The following is a 6,608-nucleotide window of genomic DNA, read 5'->3' as shown; positions in this document are numbered from 1 at the left end:
AAGACAGTTGACGATTCATATGGAGCGTGGCGCCTGGCATTGCGCAATTCAAATCAACGGTTAAGGATTACTCGATCATCTATTGTCTAACAACGAAATCAAATGGCACATATTTTAACACGACAGCAGTTTGGAGAGTTTATTTCAGAGGGAAATGCCTTACGGCGTAAAAATTAATTATTTATAATACTTATACCAACTAAACAAATATCTAAACAGTTACTTAAAATGCATACAGGAGAGAGAAAAATGCTAAACATGTAACAGAAATCACCAAATCAATCCGTTTTCCCAAAATCACGTTGCAATAAATATGTAATCACATTTAAACATAAACATAAGATAAGCAAGAATGTGGTAAATCTATAATATAATCCGCAATCTAAAACCTTCTGCAACTGTACATAAGCTCTTGAACGCCATGTAAATCATTTGAAAGAAATAACCACACATATATAATTCTCAGAGTCCCTTGGATTCTTTGGCTATTGTCTGCTGAAATTCTTGGCAATCTACTCAAACTTCATGAAGGCTGAAATAAATTTGGGAACAGTTTTAATCAACATAAGCTTGAACCCAACAGAACTACTATTCTGAGTCTGAGACTCTGCTCCAACATTGGGTGGCAACGTACAATCTTCTGAAAGCGATCCAACTGGAGCCCCTTTCAGATAAGCATCACAGGCACGGAGAATATAATGACCACGTTTTTTAAAATGCTCTTTAACTAACATTTCAAAATGCTGCACACACCACAATCAATGGATTCAAAATGATTCAGAAAAAAAAGGGTTAAACAAGATAATTAGAAACGAAAATCTCTCCAGATTCTACCTTTGGGGGCTTGCGTAGTATGTACAACATTGACTTGCATGATAGGAGAAAGGAGTTTTCTTTGTATGTTAGAGAGTTCTTCTCCCATTCAGCTGAACCAATCTCTCTCATAAATGAGGGTTCATTAAAATAAGGGTTGTCATTTAGTACTAGTCCTTGAATGAAAACAAGGACTTGTAGAACGTTTGATAATGATGGGTTCCAGAGTTCATCAGCTTTGCCCATCCATGTGTTTAAAAGACTCAGACAAACTTTCCCATCGTCATACAAATTCGGATTCAACCTTAGTCCACCAGAATGGTAGTAAGCTTGTTGCAAATTTGAAAGCCAACATAAAGAGAAATGACAATTTTCATCATAAAAGAAACCACGAGATCTCAAATTCACTTTCAAATCAAACAGTTGCAATTAAGTGCTTACAGGTGGTACATCAGGATACTTGGATGGAAAATGAATATCAAAGAAGAAAAGCCCATCCTGATATGGAGTGCCAGCTGCTCCAACAATCACAGCCCTGAGCAAATCCATCCTATCTTCATAGATTCTCACAAAAATTGTATCTGTCCAATCAATGCAGAGTTTATATATGATATAATTAGAACAACCTTCATTTTAACAACCAAGGGAATAAAGGGCTTGAAATATTGTTTGCCCATGAGATACTGTTTGCCCATGAGTACATTGTATCCACATGAATAGTTGGGTTACAAGAAATGTACTATTTCCCTCCTGAATGCATACAGTTGTTGGGTTGTAACTTTCTACTACATTAAAGACATCAATTATGATCAATGGAAGAAAATGTTCAAATACATGGCACTGGATAACTTTTCACTCGTGGATAAAAAGTAAAGAGAACCCTAGAAAGTTAAAATGTTAGTGCGAAAATGTTCAAATACATGGCACTGGATAACTTTTCACTCGTGGATAAAAAGTAAAGAGAACCCTAGAAAGTTAAAATGTTAGTGCGAATACAGTGGGTGAGTGAGAAAGCAATTCCTAGGATCACTGGAAGCAATAAAAGGGAAAGTAACAGAACGGAAAAAGGAAGGAAACATAACTAAGTGTCCAGATAAACTATTCCCTAACAGTCTGTGTAAATATCATGACTTCCATTTAACAAACCTGGTAAATTTTTTTCAAGAATGTTCCATTCTTGCTGAACTTTCTTTATCCATTTCTGCTTCATATTAGTAGCCTGCAAGAAGAGGTTCAAAAATTTCCATCATACTCTACCATGAAAAAAAACATTGCTTTTGGAAACAAAAATCACAGAAGAATGAAAAAAACATGCCATTAAGCTAGCCTGTGCAAAAATTTCAATCATAATCCACCATGAAAAAGAACATTGCTTTTGGCAACAAAATTTACAAAGAAGGATGAGAAAAAAATGGCCTTAGATAAATGTACCTGGCCTGTTTCTTTCACATAGAAGTGATCCAGAGGGTTCTTTACACTATCAAAATGTTTGAAGTGACCTGGCTCATGCCAATTACTTCGGGACCAGTTATGAACTACTGTATCTTCCTCCTTTGCCAGTTTCACATCAAATTTATTGGCTATCCACTTAACTAAAGGAAAATCAGCAATTTCCAAGTTTCCAGGATCAACTTTAACATCTTTATCTTGTTCAGCATCACGTTCATGCTTACCAATTGCCAATATTTGGTGAGGTCCAACCTAGATAACAAAAAAAAATAAGTAACCTTTAGTGAATCAAAGTGAACTGATACTGTTCATTCCGTGATAGCCAGAGCATTGTGATCTGCTAAAGCCGGCAGACCATTCTAGTGGAAATAAATAAAACATGATCAATTCCTCAAATAAAACATAGTACTTAAAAGACATAATGAAAAATATTTCCTTTTTCAATAGTCTACTGTAATCAAGCAAAAAAATAGCAAAATAGCATACCTTTGACACCATTCCATCTGCCCATGCTACCTCAATGTCTCCATCCTTACGACCTATGACATTCCCAAACCAGGATATATTGGATTCTTCAACACTATTGTCGAGCTCTGCCTTCTGTTTTCCTTTCCGAGTTTTCTGGTTTGTAGTCTGAACAACATTTTTGGTTCTTGTTTCATCCTTACAGTCTGTCTGGACAACCAACTGATTGACTATGCCAGGCACTTCTGTTTCCTCTAAGACCGAAGAGAGACGCATAACGATGCCCCCAATTAAGGTGTTGTAAGCTGTATGCTTAGCTAGCTCATACACACTTACCATCTCCTCGCCATCAAATTTGCCTTTATCTCCTGGACAATCCACAGACTTGAGCCACCTTACTCTTGCTCTGCGCTCCTTCCAATCCACATTCTTTACAACTCCTCGTCTGGCTCTAACATCCGAATACCCCTTCAATACATACTGTTCAGGAAAGAAGTCATGATCCCCAAGATCATAAATGGGAATCAGAGTTCTAGAATCTACACCTCAACTCCTTGTTCCATCTTGCCATATCACATCGACCTTAGTCCATTTGTTGCTCACAGTTAGTACCCCATCAACAATATTATCCCTAACTTTTGGCATCCTCTTTTCTGATGCAGGAAGCAGACACCAGTCGCTCGGCCGCCAATTAGCATGTGAAGAACAAGATAATAGCTTTAGCTGCTTAGGGTCCTGTTGCATTGCAGGGACGATACTGGACTGAGAATTGTAACCAGGATTTGCTACAGTAATCCAACTGACGCAAACTGATCCCACTTCCACATCGCAAACTGTACCTTCTTCGCGATTTTCCTTCCATTTACCCCACAGCCAAATACCATTCTTGAAAACTGCTGAAGAACTGCCCCGGACACGCTGCCCTGGAAAGTAAAGGTAAGGGAGATTCTTGTAGATTGGAATAAGGTGATCAGGGTGGGCGTTCATTAATTTACATTTTGATCCATCATCAAATATAACTGTCACATCATCAGCCACTTCATCCACTCTGCCTAGCCAAGGTCCAAGAGTTACATAATCACCGCGTGCAAATGCCCTTATTCGATGAAGATTTCTAGTGGAAATGTTTGTCATGGCAACTGATGTGGGAGTTGACAAATCTACTGTAACATCCACTGCAACCACTACGCCTAACTGTCCCGATGGATGTGAAGCTGCTGCAACGATACCACCATGGGAGAACAGTCTGTCAAGCACCTCAATGCCATCGATTTTCTCTGTAGTCTCGGAATTGCTTGACCAGCTAATCCGTGCACAGCCCTTTGGAATAGAATTTGAACGGTCTGCAACTTCAATTACTATCCCAATTAAACCTTCGTGTTCTGTACATTGGACTGTGTCTTCTATGTAAATGCGTGCATCAATTCGCATTCTTGGCCTCTGAATCACACATAGAATTTTCTTCCAGACAGTTTCAAGATGTTGATCTACGGCTTTCACAACAAACTTTAGGAAGCTCGAAAGTGCGACTACTAATGTCTCTCCCTCCACACCACCACGATGTGTCGCCTCCCCAGGCGCCTCCTTCTCGTCTGTGCTCACTCCAACTCGTCTGTGCTCACCCCAACGTATCTTGAAAGACGGATGACGGTTCGTATGGAGCGTGGCGCCTGCCATTGCGCAATTCAAATCAACGGTTAAGGATTACTCCATCGTCTAACAATGAAATCGAATGGCACATATTTTGACACGACAGCAATTTGGAGAGTTTATTTCAAAGGGAAATGCCTTACGGCGTAATGAACAACTAGGGAGGGACAAGGAGACCTATTTAATCTTGGATCAAAATAGGTAGTTTCATGGTTATTGATTTTGCTGTTAGATGTGTGCATTTTCCCATTTTATTTGAAGAGGTGTAGAGCCAATTAATGTACAAAGTAATAAAAATAAATTAGTGGTTCTCAACGTTCTTTAGTGTCAAGAGAACATATCACTAATTTGATTGTGTGATTATGTTATATGTTGAATGGTCCTGTTGTGATTCAAGCTTCAAGAGCATCAATTACAGGTTATTTTATGAGATCCTTGTGTGTTAGAAATTCTAGTTGTATTATCGACTACTAGATACACTCAATATGCAGATAACTCACCTATATAACTATCAAAATTGTAGTTCGGTGCATTTTAATAGATGGGAGTTAGTCTATAGGGTGGTTTAGTATCGATATTGTACTTAGGGAGGTCAAAAAAATGTCAATGATGGTAAGAGGAAGTTATGTTTTAAATGGAGTTCAAGTGACATCTCAAAGTTGTCATGAAGAAAGAGTTGTGCCTATGAGATTCGAGAGTGGATGTGAGTGTTGGTAAATACCAATCAAACATATGTGACTTTTATTTTGTGACTCTTCTATTAATCTTTGTAATATTAAATTTGTGATGTAAACATTAAGGGAGGGACTTAGAAATAATGCTTATAATAATATGTTTGGAGATTTGGTTTGTTAGATGTTGAAGCTTGTTGAGGTATTTTCTCAACAATATTCTCCTATCTTAGAAACTGTTGGATCGCATATGCACTATATATCTATGGTGTCTTTTGGTTTCAAAGGGTAAAAACTAAATTGTTTTGTGCATAATCTATGTATCATGACTACTTTTCCAATTTCTTTCTTAATTATACTTATTTGAATTAGATTTTGGAATATTTTAAAATTTACAACCAAATTACCTTCTTATGGTTAGGTTTAAGGGACACAGAAAGGAATCAAACTATATTTTCAAGAATTTGGTAACTACATATGTAGACTATGAAGTTGCTTTGCTAAACAACATTAAAAGGAAGATACAATTAAGAAAACAAGTGTATAGTGTTCTCACATTATCTCCATCTTCAACGAGTTTGGGCACTCCACGCAAGCTAATATAAGGGTTCTAATTTGGACATTACAGACAGGGACATCACTAAGAAGGATCCTTCCTATGTGGTTCATTTACTATAAGTGAGTTATTTGCGTAGAGCTTAAATTTTTAACAATAGATTGGGGATACCTTTCCATTTCTATACTTGATGTGGAGAGCTACACTAGTTTAAAAGATGTGTTTGCCGCTAAGAAATAGAGTAGGAAAAATAGTTGTGTACGCAATCAAAGTTATTTTGAAACTCTACTCAAAGTAGAAATTATCACCAAATTCTGTCCCATATTTTAGATTAAAAGAAAGGAGTTATACGTATCCCTTATCCTATGCCATAGCTTGCAGTGGGTATCCGCTCATAGTTAGTGAGAAACGAGGATATAAATAATATTAATAAAATCAAACACTAGTTTTTTTATTATATGTTTAGTATTGAGAGAGTGAGAAGTTTAGATATGGTGGATAAGATATAAGTTCACATTTTCACCGTCTGGCCTGAGATTTAAGGTGTTTTTAGATGATGCAAGGGTGGTGGTTGGGAAGAAAAGGGGTGTGTTGTCAGTTTTATTACAACAATATAGAAGGGGCTTTAATACAATTTGAGACAACTTTTGGGTAAATTGTTTTAACGTTTGACTAAAAAAGTGCTTGTGTATTGTCTTAAATATTGTTTTTAAGCGAGTCTTATATTAAAAATAGTCTCTATAAAGACAATATATAACACAAGCATTATTGTTTCATAGGATATAATTTCATTTATGTCCCTCCAATAAAATAGTTGGGATTAAAGACATATTGTTTTTATAAAGACGATGTGTATTTAATCATAGCTACTGTCTCTCTAGAGACAACAAAAAATTATATTTAAAGGCAATACAATATCACTTTTGTGTCTTTAGAGACAATATAAAACCATATATCCAGAAAAATATCTCACCATTGAAATAAATCAATATAAAAAATATTAA

General features: G+C 36.6%; 1 pseudogene across 1 annotated transcript; it reads right to left on the bottom strand.

Annotated features, from left to right (window-relative positions):
- Positions 1–263: 263 nt before the first annotated feature.
- Positions 264–4,404, bottom strand: LOC149227818 (putative ubiquitin-conjugating enzyme E2 23; annotated as a pseudogene). Its single transcript, XR_016248330.1, has 6 exons — positions 2,749–4,404; positions 2,245–2,514; positions 1,960–2,032; positions 1,251–1,394; positions 835–1,142; positions 264–743 (listed from the first exon to the last, which is right to left on the bottom strand). The product of XR_016248330.1 is annotated as a putative ubiquitin-conjugating enzyme E2 23 (transcript).
- Between the last annotated feature and the right edge of the window lie 2,204 nt (positions 4,405–6,608).

This window comes from Pinus tabuliformis, chromosome J, assembly GCF_031772625.1.
Source record: "Pinus tabuliformis cultivar Carrire ecotype Pingquan chromosome J, CPIR1, whole genome shotgun sequence".
NCBI classification, from domain to species: Eukaryota; Viridiplantae; Streptophyta; class Pinopsida; order Pinales; family Pinaceae; genus Pinus; species Pinus tabuliformis.
The sequence above is the reverse complement of the archived record's forward strand: the minus strand, read 5'-3'. Positions and strand labels throughout refer to the sequence as shown.